Consider the following 25729-nt stretch of genomic DNA (forward strand, 5'->3'; position numbering starts at 1 on the left):
AACTGAAGAAAAGTCCGAATGAAGCGAAAACCAGCGTAACGAGAGCAATGAGAGAAGTCTTCAATGACTTTGAAAGTAAAATTTTGTCAACCTATCTAAATAAAAATCTTAAGAGGCTTTTGTCTTATATAAAATTGGTAAGCGGTGCGGAACAATCTATTGATTCACTCAGAGATCATACTGGAACCCAAACGCAAGATAACCGAGAGAAGGCCGAAGCAATAAATTCGGTCCTCAGAAATTGTTTCATTGCGGAAGATCGTAACACAGTACTTCCTTTCAGTCATCGTACGAACGCCGTAATAGCAGATATTGAGAGAACCGATTGTGAAACAGAGAAGTAGCTACAGTCGCTTAGTAGAGTAAAGATATCGGTACCAGGTGAGATACCTTTAAAATTCTGCAACGATTCTGATGAAAACTTAAAACTTATTTCCTTCCTAACAGCAATTTATCGTAGATCGCTGGAGAAACGAAGGCTACCTAGCGACAGGAAAGAAAAGCGCCGGTCATTCCCGTTTTCAAAATGCGCCGTAGGACAGGTGCATCTAATTATACACCTATATTGTTGACGTCATTCTATTGTAGAATTGTGGAACACTTTTTTAATACGCAGGAATTTTGACGTTTTTGGAGAACTAAAATCTGCTCTAGGATAATTAACAATGATTCCACAGACAGTTCGCTCTATTCCTCCACGAGATGCATAGCGCTGTAGACAATGGGGTCAAATCGAAGCCGCGTTCCTTGACTTCAGGAAACCATTTGACACGGTACCGCATTACCGTTTAGTGGAAAAGTACGACCTCGTCGAGTATCGGACCAGATTTGCGATGGATCCAAGACATTCTCGCAGACAGACTGCAACATGTTGCTCTTAAAGTAACAAAATCGGCACATGTAATTGCAATTTTCGGAGTAGATAAATAAAGTGTTAGGAAAGCGACTCTGGCAATTGACATCGAACGTTCATAAATGTAACTAGGAAAATGACTCTGGCAATTGACATCGAACGTAAATAAATGTAACTTCTTGAGCATGTGTAGGAAAAGAAATCCAGAAAATGTATGAAAAGCAGACGCCAGACTCAGAGGAAGAAAGTTAAGGTAGTGTCACTCATTCACGACGCAAGTGTCTTATAAGAGGCTTGCTCGATCGATCTTGTGTATTAAAACTTTCGAGCAGGTTAAAACTGTGTGCCGGACCGAGACTCGAACTCGGGACCTTTGCTTTTCGCGGGTAAGTGCTCCACCAACTGAGCTACCCAAGCACGACTCACACCCCGTCCTCACAGCTTTACCTCTGCCAGTACCTCGTCTCCTACCTTCAAACTTTGTAGAAGCTCTCCTGCGAACCAAAGTTCCTGCAAAGGTACTGGCAGAAGTAAAGCTGTGAAGACGGGGCGTGAGTCGTGCTTGGGTAGCTCAGTTGGTAGAGCCCTTACCCGCGAAAAGCAAAGGTCCCGAGTTCGAGTCTCGGTCCGACACACAGTTTTAATCTGCCAGGAAGTTTCGTATCAGCGCACACTCCGCTGCACAGTGAAAATCTCATTTTGCTCTTGTGTATTGTTCATCAGCATGGGATCTTTACCAGACAGGAATGGTAGAATGGAGGTGGAGGGAGGGAGAGAGAGACAGAGAGAGAGAGAGAGAGAGAGATCTAAGAAGAGTGATGCGTTTTGTCTCGGGATCGTCTTTCGGTGCGAGAGTGTTACAGAGATGGCAGACGTTACAAGAGAGGAGTTGTGCATTACGGAGAGGTTTACTGTTGACATTTCGAGAGGGCACGTTCTGGGAAGAGCCGGACAACACAGTACTTCAGTTTCTGTAGTTCCATTGTGTGTGAATGCAATGGGACTGCGGCTTGTCAAAGACGTGAAGAACATAAAAAGCGACAGCCATAATTTTATTAATAATTATTTGGCTACCAGAGTTGGTGTCACATTGGCACCATTTTGAGACTCCTATACACGTAGATGCCATTATTATTATTTATTCGTTTCGCCCTCTGAGGAACACGCGGAACCATTAATTAGCACTGCTCTTGTAAGTTCTCTTGTTCTTCTTTTCTTTCCAACATTTCCTCATCCTTTCACTGTGGGCCTGTCTCCTTTCTTGTGTCCGTGCGTTTTTCAGTTTCAGATTCTTTTCCGTCGGGTTTTTGATTGTGAACCTATGAGAGTTGATTTTCTGTCCATACGCAGTCCGTGTGGTTTCTAGTGGGTCAATACTGACTTCAGTGATGTCATTTTGGGTTTCTGTTAACGAGCGTGTCCTGGTTTGGCGAATTCTTTCGATGAGAAACAAGATTTTCTTGGTCATTATAGAGGCATCCATTCTTGCTAAATATCCGTAGAATTTCAATCGCCTTTTCCGTGCAACTGACGTGAAACGTTCAGTCCTTGAGTTCAGTTCTTCAGAGCTTTTGCGTATCCAGATACCATCTTGGATCTTGGGTCCAAATATTTTCCTGAGTATTTGCCTTTCCATTTCCTCAATATCCTTGATGTTGATGGTTAATTATGATGTTTCAGTTGCCTAGAGCGCTTATGGAAGAGTGAGTGTATGATAGTGGTGAAGTTTTTCTTGGGTGGATAGCGATTTCTTGTTGTATGTGTTCCCGGTCATTGTATATGCTTTACGCAATTTTTCTACTCGTGTTTTGTGAGCTACTTTTTCGTTGCTTGTGTTGCTGATCATTTCACCCAAGTACTTGAAGTACTTAACTTGTTTGATGTCACCATATTTTGTTACAAGAGGTTTCAGATTTGAACTTTTGGAGTCCATGCATTGTGTTTTCTTGTAAGAAATTTGGAGCCAGGTTTTGATAGCTACCTCATGAAATTTCTCGATGGCATGTTTGGCTTCCTCGGGAGTCCGCGTAATTATTGCTAGGTCATCAGCAAAGTCAAGGTATTTTATGTTGATTCGTTTGTCCTTTGTTCTCATATTTATTCCAGTTATTTCTTTCTCCCACGTCTTGATAACCTTGTCCAGTACCAGGTTAAGGAGGAGTGGAGACAGCCTATCACCCTGTCTCATTCCTGCCCTAATTTGAAAAGGTTCAGAAACTTCTTCCATGAATTTTACTTTTGATGTTGTGTCTGTTAAAGTCTGCTCAATTACTGAAGTAGTTTTGTTGCCTACACCATATTCACGAAGTGTATTGAACAGACTGGTGCGATGAATCGAGTCGTATGCTTTCTTTAAATCTACGAAGCTGACTACTGTGCGGTTCTACTGACGGTGTTGCAGTATCATCTTCAGGTTCCAGACCTGTTCTGCGCAAGTTAGATGTGGGCGGAAGCCTGCCTGATATTCACCGATCATACGTTCTGTCTGTTGTTCGAATGTGGTGAGAAGAGCTCGTGAGAGCACTTTGTCAGCGACTGGTAAGAGTGAAATTCCTCGATAGTTGTTGGGATCGGTCTTGTCGCCCTTGATGTGTAGAGGGTGAATCAAAGCAGTTTTCCAATCTGCTGGTATTACTCCACTTTCCCATACATTTGCAATAATAGTTCTTAGTCTGTCAATCAAGAATGAACCTAAAATCTTGAGCATTTCGGCAATTACACCGTCTTCCCCAGGTGCTTTGTTGATTTTTAGATGTGATACAATGTTTGTACCTCCTCACGTGTAGGTAGAGTTTCCTGGTCTGGGATCACAACATGGAAGTCAACTTTGTCTACTGGTGGTTCACAGTTGTGTAACTTCTCGAAATGTTGTTTCAGGATTTCACAATTGGCGTTTATGTTCGTCTCAAGTTTCCATCATGGCGTCGAAAACAAAGATTGGGTGACTTAAAGTTTACTAGTTCTTCCCTAAATGTCCCACAAAAATTTCTGTGGTGTCATTTCTTTTAAAATCATTATCAATTTCCTCTAATCGTTTGTGATGGTACGTGCGTTCAGTTTGTCTGATGGTTTTAGAGGTTTTCACTGTGTTTCCAAAAAGTTCAGTCAATTCTCCGGTGTTTGACGGCTGTGCCAAATCTTCCAGGATTGAATACGTGATTTAAGTGCTCTGCCGCAGGCAGTTGTCGACCACCTGGGTTTCCTTTTCCGTGATGGTTGACAGAGTTTTCTTGATAACTGCTGGATGGTTCCAAGAAACTCTTCCCATGTTTCCGTGTTAGAATCTAGTGATCGTGCAAACTTCTCTGCATGTTCTTCTAGGTATTTCGGATCAATGCGCAGCAGTTTAGATTTTCGGCACTTTTTTCGATTAGCTATGAGGCGCATTTTGACTTTTAAGAGGTGGCCATCAGACTCCAAAAACCTTTGCGTACCCTCACGTTCACGGTTCCTGAAGAGAATTTTCTAATTATCGCTACATGGTCGATTTGATATTCCCCAATGTGATTGTTTGGAGATTTCCATGTAGTCAATTTCCTCGGTGGTTTCTTAAAGTGAGCGGATATTATTTGGAGGTTTGCTATCCCACAAACGTTGATAAAGCGATGTCCATTGGTGTTCGTCTTTTTGTGTGCTGAAAAATTTACAATTATATGTTCACATCTTCTGCCTATTTGCGCACTGAAATCTCCCAACAGGACATTGACATGGTGTTGACGGTTCGAACCAGGTATTTTTACCAAAGACCCTACCCCTATACTACAGGTGCAGAGAATGTTATTACAGGGATCACGTCTACAGAGAAGTTTTAGAAATCTATAGAAGCCATTTGAAATTGGTGAGCCCGATAATAACACAAACTTCTAGATGACTCATCTATCTGCATATATGGTAGTCAAATAATAATTAATAAAATTACGGCTGCGGGTATTTATCTTCTTCAAGACATATTGCTTACCGCCATATAAATCTCGCCTAAGGACCACGATGAGGAAATTTGAGAAATCAGAGGCAATTCAGAGACTTACCGACAATCATTTTTCCTACACGCCATTCCCGATTGGAACAGGGAAGAAGGGATCAGTTAGTGGCACCAGAAGTACCCTCCAAGACTCACCATTATGTAGCTTGTGGCGTATGATGTAAATATAGATGTAGATTTTAAAACACGGTACAAACAACACATCATATGTTGCAATAGTGAAAGAAATCATTCCTCAGTAGCAAAATTCTGAAGATACGATAGCCACCGTCATACCAACTTAGATCAAGATATGAAAATGATTAGGTTAAACAACCACAGTAAATGTCTCACACCAATGCTGGAATACAATCGTATCCAGAAAGTCACTGTGACTAACGAACATGCCATAAACGACCAGACACCTATCAACAAAAAAGTCTGTGGTAAACTTAATAAAAGGAAGGAAAAAATATTTTGTAAAATCCTCTCACATGTAGAACCTTGTTAAAACCAACACTATCCAAAATACAATAGCAGACAATAAACGTTGATTTCTTAGTATTGTGAAAACGAAATTTCGTACGGCAGAAAGCGGAAGAACAGCTGTCAATCAGGAGAAAGGAACACATGTAGAGGCCGGCTGGGGTGGCCAACCGGTTCTAGGCGCTACAGTCTGGAACCGCGCGACTACTGCGGTCGAGGTTCGAATCCTGCTTCGGGCATGGGTGTGCGTGATGTCCTTAGGTTAGTTAGGTTGCAGTAGTTCTACGTTCTAGGGGACTGATGACCTCAGAAGTTAAGTCCCATAGTGCTCAGAGCCATTTGAACCATTTTGAACACATGTAGACCAGAATCTACGCAACTTTGGAGTAGAAATTAGTGCTATAACTGCATCATAGATGAGCTGAAAGTACAAGAACTGTTTAGAACCTCAGTAAATAATGTCGAAAATGTAAAGCAAAGTGGTTTAGCTACAGATATGTATATATTCCAGGCCACGAGCATGCCTTGTAAATAATAAAAGCGAAAAGTTCATTGGAAAAGAAAATTGTCTTATTCAGTCTTGATTAGACGTAACTAAGATAATAAGTATCAACATAATACTATACACAGCTGATGATGATAGATCAATAAACAATCAACGAAATAAAGCAGTATGTTGACTGTGGTTATGTTAGATGCATAATTTTCGGCTCCCAATCTGATGTTGACCCTTCTGAAGGTGAGAAAATTATGCTACAAACCAGTCACTATAAATGATACTGAAACAGTAGTTTAATGTAATTGACATCAGGATAATAGGAGCATAGATTACAGAACACTAACGGTTTTTGTGGTTAGCTACTACGGTCAGAATTACTGAAACGTAATCAAACTTGATTATTTTTGTGTAAAATCTCTGCAAACATATTTTTCTCCTCAGATTATGTTCAAATTAGTTGATGTTTGTGTTTTAAACTGTATCCCTCGTCCTTGACGGTCTGACTACTTACCACCAACAGTGTTTCGTGCAGAGTTTCTGGTTTTCACTGTGGATGTTAAAAACACGCACCTCTATTCTGATGTTTTCACCGAGTTTACAACGCTTAATAAATTTAAAATTTCTGTGGACTGCGAGTAGCACTCATATTTAGTGCTGGCATCTAGAACCTAATACATGCTACGTTCTCCGGGAAAAAACTAGCAAAAAGGTAAACTCGATGCCGTACGAAAAATATGACTTCCATTGTGATTCACATCTTGTTTTTCGCTATAACTTGTCTTGGTTTGATGTGGTAACAAATATTGTCTTCATTCAACCGAATACATATTACTGGAACGTAAGTATAAATCCTAAAGAAGCAGTTTTCGACGGCTGACTGCGATGCAATAATCTGAGTTCGATGATACAATATGTTTGCAATATCTGTTACATGAAACGACCGCTCTCTCTCTCTCTCTCTCTCTCTCTCTCTCTCTCTCTCTGTGTGTGTGTGTGTGTGTGTGTGATAGAGAGTGAGACAGAGAGATAGATAGATAGAGAGAGAGAGAGAGAGAGAGAGAGATAGAGAGTTGTTAGCCTGATCGCTCGATCTCAGAACTACTTGGACCCACTATCGAAAATGGCCCATCGACTTCGACGATCTAAGAAGGTAATTCCGGTATGACGAAGTCATTTCCGAAACGAATTGGAGACACAGCAAACGCTCTACGCATGTTTGCCATCGTTTTACGCATAAAATACCATATCGTAAAATACCGTATTCTAAATCAGTATAAAATAGCCCTAAATCTCGAGACAGTTTCCAGTACTCTCTTCAAATCTTAATCTTCCAGTCCCAGAGTTGCAGTCGTGTTGGAAGTAACATAGTTTGGAAAATTGGGCTATTACACTGCATGCAGTATTTTTGTGCACAGAACTTATCGGATATCACTGTAGTACAAATTTTAAAATTAGAGCGTCTTTCTCAATATAACATGATTTCTTATGTATGCTTGCTCGCTTTGAACGAATAATTTTTGCATAACTTTACTCTGGCTTTTTATGTTCGGCTACTACAGTGCAGATATACGAAAATGAAGTAGTACATTCATGAAGTGTGCATAGAGTTCCACTCCGCTGTGTTCCAATTCGGAAATGTCGTCTGCAGTTAAAATATGATTTCATATTCAAAACTGAAATTTTCCAAAATTTTCGCAGTGTGTATTGCAGTCTACTAACGCCGAAACAAGTCGGGGGAAAATAACTGAACTAACAAACGCTGTGTAAAATGACCACTTAAAAAGTACACATGTTTATTTCTATTTTTTATATCAAATGGGTGAATTTCTGTGACGGTATGGATATCCTCTAGCAGAACTTCCTACCGATGGGATTAATTTTTACGAAATTTCGATTATTTATGACTAATTACATCAACAAGAAAGCGCTGGTGAGATTAGAAGAAATCATCCTTAGCATCTGGATGGATGACGGTTGCAGATAGAATGGCATAAGTAGAACGCCTGATAGAATGCCCTCTAAATTTGATGCATTTGTGACTCACTGCCTCAAAAAACAGTTACGTAGAGTTGAATTACAACTAGGTTATACACAAAGGTCTTTACATAAATTCGAACAGGGCAGAATCATAATATATTCTCCATTTTCCAGGAATGTAAAATTAGGTTACTACATCATACCATTAGATGTTAAAAAACAAGGTACATACATAGAAAAGTGGAAAATTCGGATGTGATGGATATTCTGTGCCACCCTGGTCATCATCTAACAACCGGAATAAAGAAGTTAAATATCAGGAATTACAGAGTAGTTACAGGACAGTGACTCGTCAAAATTTCGTTACTCTTTAACGGTAGCTGTGTGAGGGGTTAAATATGTTGGGCATATTAATTGAAGGAACTGATATAGCACGAAGGTGAATACATGTAGCAGACGTTATTCCACGGATAAAGTTGAGTCCACAGATTACTCTTTTCGGTTTCAGAGATAGGCATTACTAGTGAATGGATTGCAGATGGTTGCGTTTTACCCAAGGATATTTTTATTGCTTGCTCAAGGTATATTTCACCCAACGATTTATATTCGTCTTGCTGCTGGACAGGAAGCTGAATTGCTTATAGTACACTGATGTTTTAATTTTACTCTTGCATGGGGACTTATTGCAAAATATTTCACTTATAAATTAAACATAAAATTATAGGTTTCATGAGAACCGTGGTTTTGACAGTAATCGTACTGAAATATTTTTGAAAATGAACGTGTTTTGTCAGCCTGATGGTGGCTCGCGGCTAAGCAGTAAAACTACATCTAAGGCTTGATACTGACAAAAATTTCCATAGCCGCTTCAGAAGCAGGACAAATGAAATAACTGATTTTACATTGTAGATAGATTTAATGTTTATCCTGGAACGCTTTCAGGGCTATATACAAAAATTAAGAAGTAACACAGTGTGTAATATTTTTATTTATTTTCAGTATGCAAAAATACCAATATCAGCAAACAACTTCAGTCTGACATAAAAACACCAGGCACAATTTGATCCTCGTAGGGTGTATTTACAAACTTTCACACGCTTGAAAAAGAACTGCGAGGACAATGAAAAGAAAAAGAAAAAAAAGACATGAAACAACGTCTTCATTACCATGCGGTTATTTCGACCCGCGGCACACGTCAGCTCTTATTTAGCGATGCGTAGTTTCCCTCCCGAACAGTGCAAATATCAAAAGTAAAGGATGGGGGAAGGGATTGGGAACGTGGGTGGGAGAAGGGGGTGGGGGGCGGGGGGTGGGGGGGGGGGGGGTGAAGGGGACGAAGCGAAAACACGGCATTAAAATTAGCTATCGCGAAAACGTCACACGCAAGCGCTTCTGCCGCAAAGGAAATAATTTAACTGGGATATAACAACGCTGACAGCGGCAAAAAATTACGCCGCTTGGCGACGACCGCACCAACATGCACAAACACTAGCACGATTAAACACACACACACACACACAAACACCCACACACTTTGCTGGCGTGTACAGACGCACGGCGCTTCAGTTGTGCCGTTCTGAGCGCCCGGGACGGGTCCTGTGCCATAAATCGCCGGACTCTTGACAGTAAAGAAAATTGCGCCTGGATGGTAGCATTATTTTTTTTTGGGGGGGGGGGGAGGCTGTGTGCGTGTCTGCGTTTATTCCTCAGAGAGACTGGAGAGCAGCAGGCGAAAATCTGTACAGATTGCGAAATTCCCAGCCGCTCTGGTGGCAGGCGTAAAAGCTGACACAGGCGTCTGGGACCGGCCGCGCGCGGACCTGCTCCCAGCCGAACAGGTGCCTCGCGATCTCGGCTAGGCGGCGCTCTTAATAATGCATCCTCATTCCGAAACGTGTACAATGCGCGCACCTGGGCAATCAACGCCCCCGGAATCCACTTTGCATCCCAACAGAACCGGTGGCTTGCGATTTTTCAATATTTATTTCTCACCTACAGTTCCGACTAGCAAATCGCGGCTAATATTCTTGTCTCGCCTGGGCACCCTCTTACACCCCTCGCACCAACACACACACACACACACATACACACACACACACACACACACACACACACACACACAAAATGAATGTTCATCTTGGGAATCACGCCATTGGACCTAGCGAGGAAAAAGCAAGGGGGAATTAAGTCCGGCGCCACTATCCTTCCCCCACAGAAGTTTCTCGGCGCCGTCTCCTTCTTCTGCCTCTTTTGCTCGGTTCGCAATTTACACGCCTTCATTAGCCGCCGTTTCCGCCCCCGCTGCTGCCGCTGCCGTGTGTCTCGCCGACGCGGGACAATTTTGGCGCGGACAGCGCGGGCGGGAAGCAATTTGCACGTCTGTGCGGCCGCCCGCCCGCCGCACCTTAATCTGCAGCAATCGCGACTGCACAAAGCCGGCAGCACGAGGCGCACACAAAACTCGGCAGCCGGCCGGCCGTTTGAAGTCGCGCGGCGCCTCCTCCGCCGCCGCTGGCCAGGGGCATTCTCCCGGCGCACTGCCTCTTTGGACGAAGCCGGAAATCGCAGCGACGCTGCCGCCAAAGGGCGGGACTCTGCGTTTTGGCGGTCTCGTTGTGGCTCTTCTACCTGTGAAAAGGAAAAATCATCACAACATGTATTCCCGTGTCAGTTCAGCCATTTCATAGGCAAAAAAAAACACTTTTGGGTGTGTCACCATGTCATGAAATATAGTATGTTCTTTCTACCGTGTACAAACTTTAGGGAATGATCTACATCTACATCTACATTCACACTCCACAAGCCACCCGACGGTGCGTGGCTACTTTGAGTACCACTATCGCTTCCCCCTTCTATTCCAGTCTCGTACTGTTCGTGGAAAGAAAGATAGTCGGTATGCCTCCGTGTGGGCTCTAATCTCTCTGATTTTATCCTCATGGTCTCTTCGCGAGATATACGTATGAGGGAGCAATATACTGCTTGACTCCTCGATGAAGGCGTGTTCTCGGAACTTCATCAGAAGCCCGTACGGAGCTACTGAGCGTCATTCCTCCAGAGTCTTCAACTGGAGTTTATCTATCATCTCCGTAACGCTTTTGCGAGTACTAAATGATCCTGTAACGACGCGCGCTGCTGTCCGTTGGATCTTCTCTATCTTTTCTATCAATCCTATCTGGTACAGATCCCACAGTGCTGAGAAATATTCAAGCAGTGGGCGAACAAGTGTACTGTAACTTACTTCCTTTGTTTTCGGATTGCATTTCCTTAGGATTCTTTCAATGAATCTCAGTCTGGCATCTGCTTTACCGACGATCAACTTTATATGATCATTCCATTTTAAATCACTTCTAATGCCTAGTCCCAGATAATTTATGGAATTAACTGCTTCCAGTTGCTGACCTGCTATATTGTAGCTAAATAATAAACGATCTTCCTTTCTATGTATTCGCAGAACATTACACTTGTCTACATTGAGATTCAATTGCCATTCCCTACACCATGCGTCAATTCGTTGCAGATCCTCCTGCACTTCAGTACAATTTTCCATTGTTATAACCTCTCGATATACCACAGCATCATCCGCAAAAAGCCTCAATGAACTTCCGATGTTATCCACAAGGTCATTTATGTATATTGTGAATAGCAACGGTCCTACGACACTCCCCTGCGGCACACCTGAAATCACTCTTACTTCGGAACACTTCTCTCCATTGTGAATGACATGCTGCCTTCTGTTATCTAGGAACTCTTCAATCCAATCACACAATTAGTCTGATAGTCCATATGCTCTTACTTTGTTCATAAACGACTGTGGGGAACTGTATCGAAAGCCTTGCGGAAGTCCAGAAACACGGGATCTACCTGGGAACCCGTGCCTATGGCCCTGTGAGTTTCGTGGACGAATAGCGTGAGCTGGGTTTCACACGATCGTCTTTTTCGAAACCCATGCTGATTCCTACAGAGTAAATTTCTATTCTCCAGGAAAGTCATTACATTCGAACATAACACATGTTCCAAAATTCTACATCTAATCGACGTTAGAGACATAGGTCTATAGTTCTGCACATCTGTTCGACGCCCTTCTTGAAAACGGGGATGACCTGTGCCCTTTTCCAATCTTTTGGAACGCTACGCTCTTCTAGAGACCTACGGTACACCGCTGCAAGAAGGGGGGCAAGTTCCTTCGCGGACACTGTTTAAAATCGAACTGGTATCCCATCAGGTCCAGCGGCGTTTCCTCTTTTGAGCGATTTTAATTGTTTCTCTATCCCTCTGTCGTCTATTTCGATATCTACCATTTTGTTATCTGTGCGACAATCTAGAGAGGGAACTACATTGCAGTATTCCTCAGTGAAACAGCTTTGGAAAAAGACATTTAGAATTTCGGCCTTTAGTCTGTCATCCTGTGTTTCAGTATCATTTTGTTCACAGAGTGTCTGGACATTTTGTTTTGATCCACCTACCGCTTTGACATAAGACCAAAATTTCTTAGGATTTTCTGCCAAGGCAGCCCATAGAACTTTACTTTCGAATTCACACTGATTAGAGGATACGCAACAAAAAAGATCTAGTGAACTTATGTCCGGAAACACATGGTTTCCATGCTAGAGAACATTTATTCAATCTTCCACTGTTAACGAGACTTTGGTCTAGTACGCCCTGTACCATGCAGCCACAGTTACAGTACACGTTGAAAATGGTTTCCATGTGCCTCAACACATGCGTGTAAGCGCCGTAGCATGTTGTGTCTCACAGGTTCACATCGGCCAGGATGCATCTGAAAAGTGTAAAAGGCAGCATGAATACGCTGCTCCAGTGTCTCCACATCTGGAATCGGCTCTGATAGCCAGAAATTTCACGGATTGAGATCCGGTGAACGAGCAGGCCTTGCAACTGGATCCCCTCGTCATATACATGAACCAGGAAAGACACTATTGGGATGCTTCTGGACGTTACCGGCGAATTGAGCTTGAGCACCACCATGTAACAGCAACATAACCCTTCGAAGCATCACGGAACTTCTTCCAGCGGGAGAGGCAAAGTCACCCGCAAGAAACGCCTGTAGCTCCGGCCTGTTAGGTGACGTGGAAGGAAGACTGGTCCCAAAATACGGTCGCCAATTATCCCAGCCCATACATTCCGGCTGCACCGATGCTGATGATTCGATGTCACCATACCATCTGCATGTTATCCCACAGATGACTGTTATGAAAGTTGGCCGGCCGGAGTGGCCGAGTGGCTACAGGCGCTACAGTCTGGAACCGCACGACCGCTACGGTCGCAGGTTCGAATCCTGCCTCGGGCATGGATGTGTGTGATGTCCTTAGGTTAGTTAGGTTTAAGTAGTTCTAAGTTCTAGCGGACTTATGACCACAGCAGTTGAGTCCCATAGTTGGACCGAGCGAGGTGGCGCAGTGGTTAGACACTGGACTCGCATTCGGGAGGACGACGGTTCAATCCCGCGTCCGGCCATCCTGATTTAGGTTTTCCGTGATTTCCCTAAATCGCTCCAGGCAAATGCCGGGATAGTTCCTTTGAAAGGGCACGGCCGACTTCCTTCCCCACCATTCCCTAATCCGATGAGACCGATGACCTCGCTGTCTGGTCTCCTTCCCCAAACAACCCCATCCCATAGTTGGTTTAAATGGTTCAAATGGCTCTGAGCACTATGGGACTTAACAGCTGTGATCATCAGTCCCCTAGAACTTAGAACTACTTAAATCTAACTAACCTAAGGACATCACACACATCCATGCCCGAGGCAAGATTCGAACCTGCGACCGTAGCAGTCGCGCGGTTCCGGATTGCGCGCCTAGAACTGCGAGACCACCGCGGAGTCCCATAGTGCTCAGAGCCATTTGAACCATTTTTTGTTATGAAAGTTGAAAATGCCACCCCTCGTAAGGGTGGCCTCACCTGTGAATACCATGGATGACACAAATCCCGTAATCGTGATTGCCCGGTGAAGATACCAGTGACAAAACTCCTCCTGATGTGGAAGGTCTTTCACTGGTAAGTGCTGTACAGGCTATAATTGATAAGGATAGTAACAATTCTCATCGACAACGTTCCACACAGTTGTCTGAGTAACACTGTACTGGCGGGCCAACTGCCTCATACTGACACGGAGGTTGCCTTCCACATCGTTAATCTTATTTTCCAAGTCCGGTGTCCAAACAGTTCCGGTACGTCTTCATGATTTCCTGCTCTCCAAAACGATACTGTCTCAGACAAGCGGGGAAACACTGTTGTAAACATTGAAGGCTCTGGTTGTTGTCGGCGGGATAGGTCTCCTGATACAACCTTACTGCCCGCAGCCCGTTGCCATTTGTCTTTCCGTAAATAAACACTATGATGGCAGGCTCTCGATTCGAATACGGTAACATTGTGTACAGTGCTGTATCACATCCACTAAGAGGTGAGCATTGTATCGAACACAACATTAACAATTACTATGGCAGGAGAGGACGCTAGGGCATGACGCATGACGAAGAGTACGAGTCTCTAGGAGGAAACCACGCATACTGTAACTGTAGCCGCGTGGTACAACACATATTAGACCGCAGTCTCTGTAACAAAACATGATTGAATAAATGATCTCCAGCATGGAAGCCATGCATTTCCGGAGATAAGTTCATTAGATCTTTTTTTGTTCCATATCATCTCATTCATCAATCCCTAGAGTTCGTACACGTTGCAAAAAATCACCCTGTATAAATAGTAATATTAAAATTAAACTCCGCCTGAACAGGTGTCTATCGACCTCCGTGTCATCCCCAGCGCATAGGCGTCACTGGACGAGGGTATGGAGGGGCATGTGGTCAACACACCGCACTCCCAGCCAATGGCAGTTTACGCAATGGCGGCCGGTTATCATGTGCGAATATGCTACACCACACTGTAAACATCGCACTAAAAGCATTCTATTTCTCTGCAAGTGCACTCCGGAGATTGCTCCAAAATTACACTGTTTCTCTTCTAATCCTAGCCGCAAATCGCATCGAAATTAGCCATTTCTCATTGAGTGCGTGCTTCTAAGCAAACAAAAGTGACGAAAACTTGTGTAACTAGAAACCGGTGCCGAGTGCTGAAAGGATGGTAGGCCACGCTACGATCAGCTCAGAGAAAGGACGCAACCGTCTTGTTTTCAACCATGCACGCTCTGATGTGACGTCATCCCTTCCGTCATTACGAGTGCTACGTTATTCGCAGTGCCAGGTCGGTATTTTTCTTTGATGTTGCGTGTAGAATACGGTGAAAATGTAGAGAATAAGCAATTTTTGAAAATCTGTTGTCACTGTGTTTTTAATTGCTCATAGTGGCAGTACGTGCACCCACGTTCGTTTCCTGTTGTTACCGACTTTCTTAAATTTATTTTACTCCTTGCGATGTTAAACTATTAATTATGAAATTTACATACAGTTAAAGAGTTCAATTTATATATGTAATATTATTATAATCGGATTTCTTGTGGTGCACATTTCACATTCAATTTATATTCAAAAGTTTATAGGCCATCACAATCTAGCAAACTTGCATAATTTTGCAAAAGCTGCCAGTGAATTTATGAGCTGCTACTTCTCAATCAAGTAGCTCCTCAGTTGCTAACTAGGAGTACAAGATGTATCAGAAGCTATGCCACAAGGCATGGTGGTTGGTGGACGATACCATGTGAGCACATTTTACTATTAAACTTACGTATGAAAGCGTTTTGTTTGCGTGCTAGCGTCTATAAAACGTGGAGGAAGACATAGGCGGTTTGGACAACAGAAGATATGTAAGGAGGCTTTTTTTTCTTTCTTTTTTATCTTTTTGATTTGCAGCTCCTTGTACGTATTAGCCGTGTTTGCAGTTAAAATTGTTGAATGTGCGGTCCGCCAGTTATGCAAAACACCGTTTTTCTCAGTACTCAAACATGTTTCGGCACCACCGTGCCATCATCAGTGGGTTTTCGTTTTTATTTATTCTTTACATTTGGTGTGCATGAATTTTCTGGATCACATGTGTGTTAATTACTGCCGGTAGCTTGTCCTGTTTTCGTGTGGCAAGCACTTCCATTCTACGATCACGCTGAGGTGTTGTGATGCACACGTGACTATAACAAGCATTTTCCACAAATAGCGTAGTAAAACACGTTTCACTTCACCAGAACACAGTGTGATGACATACAGTATGCTATAAACTGGTCTTGATTATTCTTTAGTCTTGCTTCCATTAGCAAACGCAACATCAGAATTGCCTCTCTGATGCCTTTACCTTTCCATCTAGCACATCCTTCTGTTTATTATTATTGTGAGCAAGTTCGTTGCATGACTTGTTGAGCTGATTTTGCGATAATTCTCGCAGCTGTCAGACCGTGCAGTCTTCGAAATTTGGTGGATGATATTTTTCCGAAGGTCAGATCGTATGTTGCCAAACTCATACATTCTTGCACACAAACATGAATAGTCGTCTCGTTGCCGCTTCCCCCAATGATTTTAGAAATTATAATGGTATGTAATGTTATCTATTGCTTCTGTCTTATTTGATCTTAAGTCCTCCAAAACCCCTCAAGTTTTGATTCTAATACGGGATTCTCCATCTCTTCTACACCGACTTCTGTTCCTTCTTGTATGAGATCAGACAAATCTTCCCCCTCATAAAGGCCTTCAAAGTACTCTTTCCACCTATCTGCTATCTCTTCTGCATTTTACAGTGGAATTCCGGTTGCACTCTCAACGTTATCACCCTTGCTTTTAATGTCACTGAATGTTGTTTTGACTTTCCTATATGCTCTGTCAGTCCTTCCGACGATCATTTCTTTTTCGAATTGTTCGCATTTTTCATACAACCATTTCGTCTTAGCTTCCCTGGACTTCCTACTTATTTCATACCTCAGCGACTTGTATTTCGTATTCCTGAATTTAAATGAAAATTTTTGTACTTCCGTCTTTCATCGATCAACAGAAGAATTCCTTCTGTTACCCACAGTTTATTCGTAGTTACGTTCTTTGTACCTATGCTTTTCCTTCCAACTTTTGTGATTGCCCTTTTTAGAGATGTCCTTCCTCTTCAACTATACTGCCTATTGAGCTATTCCTTATCGCTGTATCTGTAGCCTTAGAGAACTTCAAGCTTGTCCCGCCGTTCCTTAGGAGTTATTATCCCATTTCTTTGCGTAATGATTCTTCCTGACTAAGCTCTTGGACTTCAGCCAACTCTTCATCACTATTGAATTGCGATCTCAGTCTGTGTCTGTTCCTGGGTGCGCCTTACAATCCAGTATCTGATTTCGGAATCTGTCTGACCATGATGTTATCTCCCCCTCTTGTGATTTTTGAACAGAGTATTCGCTATTGCTAGCTGAAATTTATTACCGAACTCATTAGTCTCTCTTCTCTACCGTTTCTTGTCCCAGGCCCATATTCTACTGCAACCTTTTCTTCTACTCCTTCCCTTACAACTGCATTCCAGTCCCCCATGACCATCAGATTTTCATCACCGTTTGTGTGTTGTATCACCCTTTCAATACCCTCATTTACTTTCTCTGTCTCTTCATCTTCAGCTTGCGACGTAGGCATGTATACGTGAACTATCGTTGTCGGTGTAAGTTTGCTGTCGATTCCGAGAAGGAAAACGCTATCACGGGACTCTTCCCTGTAATAAACTCTTTGCCCCACCTATCTACTCATAACGAATCCTACTCCCGTTAAACCATTTTTGCTGTTGTTGATATTATCCTGTACGCATTTGACCAGAAATCCTTGTCTTCTTTCCGTATCACTTGACTGATCCCTACTAAACCTAGATTGAACAGCGCATTTCCCTTTTCAGATTTTCTAGTTTCCGTACCACATTCAAGCTTCTGACATTCCACGGACCGACGCGTAGAACGCTATCCTATCGTTGAATATTCAATATTTTTATCATGGTCACCTCCCCCTTGGCAGTCCACTTCTGGAGACCCGAATGGGAGACTGTTCTGGAATCTGTTGCCAATGAACAGACACTTTTTTTTCAATTCTAGGCCACGTTATATGTCTTAAATTAGTGACTTCCACTGCCTTATGCATCCTAATGCTGTTGATCATTGCTGATTTGATATTAATACATCCAAAAATATTGAATACACGCTGAAATTTTCTCGGGCTTCCAGACGCGTCAAGTAGCGGCTTAAAATCTACGGGCTTTCTTTAACCGCTTGACAATGACCGAGGAGTACTCGGCCGAAAGCTGTGTGTGTGTGTGTGTGTGTGTGTGTGTGTGTATGCGCGTGTGTGCGTGCCTGTGTGTGTGTGTTTGTGTGTGTGTGTGTGTGTGTGTGTGTGTGTGTGTGTGTGTGTGTGAGAGAGAGAGAGAGAGAGAAATAACGCATAGGTACGTTGGCCAGGCCGTACGCGTAAAGCTCATTATTCCTAAATTAAACGACTGTTACTATGACCGCTATCAGTCAATACGAGTCTTTGCGATGACATAACTCGAGCGAAGAACAATGAAAAAACCTTGTCTAAGCTGTTTTTTCATCTACACACTTAAAAATGTAAACATTCGTGTTTCATAATCTTAAATCTTTGAAAGTTCATCGATTGCTTTGAAATTTTGACACAACCTTTCATTCGAATAGAGGTGTGCTTTTATATGCCTGCTAGCGCACCACATATAATATGTAGATACATATATATGTAATATCAGTATGGGAAACCTATATAGAAGTGTAAATGTTCAGCCGGCCGGAGTGGCCGAGCGGTTCCAGGCGCTACATTCTGGAACCACGTGACCGCTACGGTCGCAGGTTCGAATCCTGCCTCGGGCATGGATGTCTGTGATGCCCTTAGGTTAGTTAGGTTTAAGTAGTTCTAAGTTCTAGGGGACTGATGACCGCAGAAGTTAAGTCCCATAGTGCTCAGAGACATTTGAACCATTTTTTGTAAATGTTCATTTCTACAAAATCTTGAATCTCTGAAACTTATTCACCGGTTGCTTCGAAATTCTGATACAACGTTGCATTCGAATACATGAGTGGTTGTATGTATCTCTTTTCAGCATACATAACAAGTAACTGGGAACAGTGGGAAAGCTATTGAACGATTTTCTTCAGTTTATTGCAGAATAATCTAATGAACAGAAAGACACACAAAAACACCCACCCACCCACCCACACACACACATATATATATATATATATATGCACGCTACAGTCTTTGTGTCCTCCTCCCCCTCACTTTATACATCTCCTCCTCCTTCCCTTCTCCCTGTCCGTTACCTTCTCCTCCCTTTCTGTCCGAACTCCTCTCGACCCCTCCTTCTGCCCTTTTCTCTCCACCTCCTCATCACGTTTCTCTTTCCCTCTCTCTCTCTCTGGACATCACCTTCTTTCCGCTTTCTACGTCCATTGTCTCACACCCCTCTGTGCACCTCCTATTCTCCTCGCTCTCTCTCACCCTAAATCTTGTTTATTTGTTTATTGTTATTGCAACTTTAGATTCTGTCGAAGTAATCAAATCTATTCTAATCATAACCTGATGAGCCATAAATACAACTTTTCTATTTGTTAACTATATATATATATATATATATATATATATATATATATATATATATATATATATATATAGTTAAGAAATCTATTCTAATCATAACCTGATGAGCCATAAATACAACTTTCCTATTTCTTATATATATAGGGGACAGGAAAAAATGGAGAGAGAGGGAGGAGAAGGTATTGGACAGGGAGAAGGGAAGGAGGAGAAAATGCATGAAATCAAGGGGAGGAGGACATAGGCAAAGGCAGGGGGAAGAGTGAGAGTAGGATGTATACGCAGTTCCCATACACATATCAGAAACATGTGCTTTCTCTATTCTTTGTTTCCCATTTAATCAGACTGAACCACAGCAAACTGTGGCTAGTTCGGTGCTATTTTTTTTTCCACTTTTCCTCACTTTTCCTGCCACAAAATTCAGCCTTTCTGTTGATGAATGCATCCAGCAATCATTAAAATGCCTTGCTTGTTGCTTAGTGTCTGCCCTTACTAACGAAACTGCCAGAGCTGCCACAGCGCGCCCGCGCAGCCGCCGCAGCTTGCAGAAGCGGACGCCAGGACAAGCGGCCGCCAGCGTCGCGGTGACCCGGCGCGGCTACCCCTGCCAGCCAGTGTCGTGTACCGCTGCCCAGGCGCCCGCGGCGGCCTGTCCGTAATCTGCGCCGGCCAGGCCGTGGGCCGGCGCTTTTCTTGTGAGGAACAAAGCGCGCTGCCGTCCCGTCTCCAGGCCCAGATTACCACCCTCCGCCACCCACCACCCGCCACCGGCGACCGGCCGCACAATACGACAGCCCGGCTGCGAGTCCGCCACGGGCCCTCTGGCTTTGCTGCAGTTTGGTCGCCCAGCACATTGCGAAAAGGAAACCTTGCGTTTCCGCCGCATGCTCTTGTATCTTCACTTTTGGCTGTTCGTACGTGTCTGGCGTCCCAGTTGCACGGTGGCGGGATTTGACCAATGCAAATACACTACTGGCCATTAAGATCGCTACACCAAGAAGAAATGCAGATGATAAACGGGTATTAATTGGACAAATATATTGTACTAGAACTGGCACATATTTACATTTTCACGCAATTTTGGTGCATCGATCATCAGAAATCAGTACCCAGAACAACCACCTCTGGCCTCTGGCCGTAATACGCCTGGGAATTCAGTCAGAGCTTGGATGGCGTGCACATGTACAGCTGCTCGTGCAGCTTCAACACGATACCACAGTTCATCAAGAGTAGTGACTGGCGTATTGTGACGAGCCAGTTGCTCGGCCACCATTGACCAGACGTTTTCAATTGCTGAGAGATCTGGAGAATGTGCTGGCCAGGGCAGCAGTCGAACATTTTCTGTATCCAGAAAGGCCCTTACAGGACCCGCAACATGCGGTCGTGCATTATCCTGCTGAAATGTACGGTTTCGCTGGGATAGAATGAAGGTTAGACCCACGGGTCGTAACACACCTGAAATGTAACGTCCACTATTCAATGTGCCGTCAATGCGAACAAGAGGTGACCGAGACGTGTAACCAATGGCACCACATACCATCACGCCGGGTGATACGCCAGCATGGCGATGACGAATACACGCTTGCAATGTGCGTTCACCGCGATGTCGCCAAACACGGATGCGACCATCATGATGGTGTAAGCAGAACCTGGATTCATCCCAAAAAATGACGTCTTGCCATTCGTGCACCCAGTTTCATCGTTGAGTACACGATTGCAGCCGCTCCTGTCTGTGATTCAGCGTCAAGGGTAACCGCAGCCATGATCTCCGAGCTGATAGTCCATGCTGCTGCAAACGTCGTCGAACTGTTCGTGCCGATGGTTGTTATCTTGCAAACGTCCCCATCTGCTGACTCACGGATCGAGACGTGGCTGCACTATCCGTTACAGCCATGCGGATAAGATGCCTGTCATCTCGACTGCTAGTGATACGAGGCCTTTGGGATCCAGCACGGCGTTCCGTATTACCTTCCTGAACTCACCGGTTCCATATTCAGCTGTCATTGCATCTCGACCAACGCGAGCAGCAATGTCGCGATACGACAAAACGCAATCGCAATAAGCTAGAATCCGACCTTTATCAAAGTCGTAAACATAATGGTACGCATTTCTCCTCCTTACACGAGGCATCACAGCGACGTTTCACCAGGCAACGCCGGTCAACTGCTGTTTGTGTATGAGAAATCGGTTGGAAAGTTTTCTCACGTCAGCACGTTGTAGGTGTCGCTACCGGCGCCAACCTTGTGTGAATGTTCTGAAAAGCTAATCATTTGCATATCACAGCATCTTCTTCCAGTCGGTTAAATTTCCCGTCTGTAACACGTCATTTTCTTGGTGTAGCAATTTTAATGTCCAGTAGTGTAGAAACAGCTCGTCTTCCACAAGTGGAAAAATGCGCAACACGCGTTCCACAGGGTTCAATAATGCGCCCATTACTATTCTTGCTATATACTAATGGTCTGCCATTTTATTTGAATAACGAGGTAGAGTCTGTCCTTTTGCAGGTGATCCAATGGATTATTAATGTTAATTGAAACCATAACAACTTCATATCAGGTTCGTTCTAAATTAACATCATAAGGGGACGTTCAGATTTCATCACCTGCCTTCGTAACTAATTCTCACTACCTGAGAGGAAGTAAACACCTTAGCCTTTAGTGTAGATTAGATTACCGGTTACAGTAAGCATGGTTACCAACTTCAGATCTGTGAATGTGTTCATACAACTTAAAATTATTCAGAATAACACTAGATGCTACGTAACAGCAAAATCATGTTAAATAATACCTCAGTACAAGGATATTACATGTCTCCTGTACCAGTTGTACAGCTGTCTTTCTAAACATTCCCAGTTACGTGCAGAAGGCGATGAATGACGCATCGGCAAATCAAGGTTAAAACCACAGCATACAGAGCAACTCGCCCAATGCTGGTGTCCCGTACCACGCACTATGGTGTACTTCATGGCAGCGAGGACACCACTAGACTATTAGCTTATGGCCGGTACTGGCGGGAAAATTGACAATTGACGCTGACAGATGTCGTTAGAGTATTCATGTACTTCTTACTTAAGCTTATTTATGCATTTTAATAACAGCGCCATTTCTGTTACGTGCCGATAAAAGAGATTCTAAATTGATTCCGTATTTATATTGATCGAAAAGGCTTTTGACACTGTAACACACAAGCAGCTTGTAGTGATATCGTCTGCTTAAGGAATATCGTCTCACCTTGTCACTGGATTAGTGATTTCCTGTCAGTAAGGTCACAGTTCGTAGTAATTGACAGACAGTTTTCGATTAAACAGAAGTGATTTCTGGCGTTCCCCAAGGTAGACTTACTGGCCCTCTGCTGTTTCTTATCTATGTGAACGATGTAGGGGACAATCTGAGCACCCGTCTTAGGTTGTTTGCAGATGTTGCTGTCGTTCATAGTCTAATGAAATCGTCAGAAGATCAAAACAAATCGCAAAACGATTTAGAGACGATATCTGTGTGGTGCGTGAACAGGCAACTGACCCTCAATAACGAAAAATTTGAGGTCATCCACATGAGTGCTAAAAGGAATCCGGTAAACTTCGGTTACACGATAAATCAGTTAAATCTAAAGGCCGTAAATTCCACTAAATACCTAGAATTACGAACAACTTAAATTGGAAAGAACACAGAAAATTTTGTGGAGGAGGAGAACAAAATAGTGCGTTTTACTGACAGAACACATAGAAATTGTGGCAAGAGTGCTAAACCGACTGCCTACGCTAAGCTTGTCCGTGATCTTTTGGAGTACTGCTGCGCGGTGTGCGATCCTTATAGGATGAACCGAGTACATTGAGAAAGTTCATCGAAGAGAAGCACGTTTTGTATTAACGCGAAATAGCGCAGAGTGTGTCACGGACATGACACAGGATTTGGGATGGAAGCCATTGAAACAAAAGCGTTTTTCGTCGCAGCGGAATTTTCTCATGAAATTTCAGTCACCACTTCCCCCCCCCCCCCCCCCCCCCCCCCGAATGCGAGAATACATAGGCAGAAACGATCATCACAATAAAATAAGCGAAATCAGAGCTTGCACTGAAAGATACAGGTCTTCGATTTCTCCGCGCGCTGTTTCAGAGTGGAATAATTGAGATTTTTTGTGAAGGTGGTTCAATGAACTCTCCGCCAGGCATTTAAGTGTGATTTGCAGGGTATCCTTGTACGAGGGTTGGAACATTATTAGAGGCAACTATTTATTTACAGCTTGTACAAAATACATACGTGTTTCAAAGTTTTGCTGACCTTCAAAGTAGTCACCACCATTGTGTACTGCCGTTTCCAGCGATGTGGAAGTCGTAGCAGTGCCAGTTGTGTTGATAGTTCGAGCAGTGCGGTCTGTTGCCCGACGAATTTGTAGCATTTCTGAAGCGAATGTTGTGAAGTGTTTCCTTCAGTTTCGAAATCGATTTGAGCACACGAGGGATTAAGTCAGGGGAGCGAAATAGCTGTTACAGCACTTAGCAGCCCCATCAGTCAAACAAATCAGTAACAGCTCGCACTGTACGTTCTTGAGCAGTGTCCTGCAAAATGATGGTCTGGTTCTGCAGAAAGTGTCATCACTTGTGTCTCTTATCTGGTCGTAGGCTATGTTCTAAAAATGAACTGCATAGAGGTGGAAGTGATGACACTTTCTGCACGACCTGACCATCATTTTGCAGGGCAATGCTCAAGCACGTACAGTGCAAGCTGTTACTGATTTGTTTGGCTGATTGGGCTGCTGAGTGCTATACTACCTACTGCACTCCCCTGACGTAAGCCCTTGTGAGCTCAACTCAATGTCTAAACTGAAGGAAACACTTCACAGCATTCATTTCAGAACTGCTACAAATTCGTCGGGCAACAGACCGCGCTGCTCGAACTGTCAACACAACTGACAATGCTAAAAGTATCCTACTACTTCCACATCGCTGACAACGGGTTATACACAATGCTGGTGACTACTTTGAAGGTCAGTAAAACTTTGAAACATGTATCTATTATGTAAGAGTTGTAAATAAATAGTTGCCACTATTAAAGTTCCAACCCTCATAGATGTAGATGTAGATAAAAGATTCCTAAACACCTTTCTAAAATAGTTATTTAAACAGAAACTAAAAATTATTCTTACTACGTTCACTTGAACAAGTATGCCTACGTAGAAGCTGTTCTACAACTTGGTACAGTTTCCACAAATTGATATGCAACAGATTGCTGAATAACAATATTTTGTAATTAATAAAAATCTACAGATATAATTATTAAATTATTAAAATTTTAAAAATATTCAAAAGCAAAGTTACAAAGTGGGCTTCCACTGTGTGATTTCGATAGCAATCTACGCTGGAAATTAGAATCTAAATACTTACCGCATATGGAAGTCGTAAAAGAATTACAGTGACAGTGAATAACACAATTCACGTAGTAACAACAGTTAGACTAAGTGAGAGCCCTAATCAGAGTCACAATCTGAGGCCACATTGTGCTCCAGGGACCAACCACTTATAAATATAGACCCACCACGACGATATTAATGGATAGGCTAAAGTCACTGAGTTATCAACACGTTAAACATATATGAAAAAGTTAAAAATCTCTACGTAGTGAACAAATTAAATTCTCTAATATGACGCATGACTCTCCCACAAAATGCTCGTTGACTATGTTAAGCATATCTTCCCGTGAACTATATTTATCTCCATTTCCTGCAGTTCTTATCATACAGAAGAAAACGCAATGTCCTAAAAAGCTGATTGTGGAAGGACGTGTCGCCCGATGTCTACGAGTGACACCGCTCCTTATTCTGACACGTTATCTTCATATGCCAACGAATAACCTAAAATAGGCATCAATGGGAGCATGTAACTGAACTAAAAAGTTCGCAGCCAGTAGAGATGAGCAAGAAAGAAGCTATAACTATGGGTTAAACAGCTCCGGGCACAATAATTAATATCGTGTTTTAGCTAATTAATAAGTACAAACGATGAGCCCTTGTATCAGTCTACTAGGCAAGCCACACATACGATACTATAAAATACATACTGAGCTACTGGACACAATATGGCTTGGCCACTGATTTCAAACAGGTGCAGTATGCAGAAAGGAGGTGACAGTTACACGTTACTTATTTTAGACATGGGCCTGCCACCTTAGCAGATATTTACTGTAAAAACATCTATAGAGTGGAGTATCAACAGCGTGGCTCCAAGTGTACATCTATTCTGACGAAGTGGTAGAAATATGCAGCCACAATGTTCACAAAAGTCTAATCGCAACACGAAATTCGAAAAGGCTTATATTAGTGCGTGACTAGCGAACTGATTCACTTCGCCGACCAGCTGGCAGAAGCATAGTGATCACTATGTTCATCTTTCGTTCACGTATTACTGGCTTCCTGGACAGAATACGTATTGAAAATACAGGACA

At 43.1% G+C, this 25729-nt stretch overlaps 1 protein-coding gene across 1 annotated transcript in view; it reads right to left on the bottom strand.

Moving 5' to 3' along the window:
* Positions 1 to 9443: 9443 nt before the first annotated feature.
* The window catches only part of LOC124545869 (TWiK family of potassium channels protein 18), a 1287501-nt gene continuing 1271215 nt past the window's right edge, over positions 9444 to 25729 (bottom strand). Inside the window, exon 9 of the mRNA XM_047124829.1 lies at positions 9444 to 10404. The gene's annotated coding sequence lies outside the window, so the exon portion shown is untranslated. The remainder of the gene's footprint in view (positions 10405 to 25729) is intronic.

Source organism: Schistocerca americana, chromosome 8 (assembly GCF_021461395.2).
Source record: "Schistocerca americana isolate TAMUIC-IGC-003095 chromosome 8, iqSchAmer2.1, whole genome shotgun sequence".
In the NCBI taxonomy this organism is placed as follows: domain Eukaryota; kingdom Metazoa; phylum Arthropoda; class Insecta; order Orthoptera; family Acrididae; genus Schistocerca; species Schistocerca americana.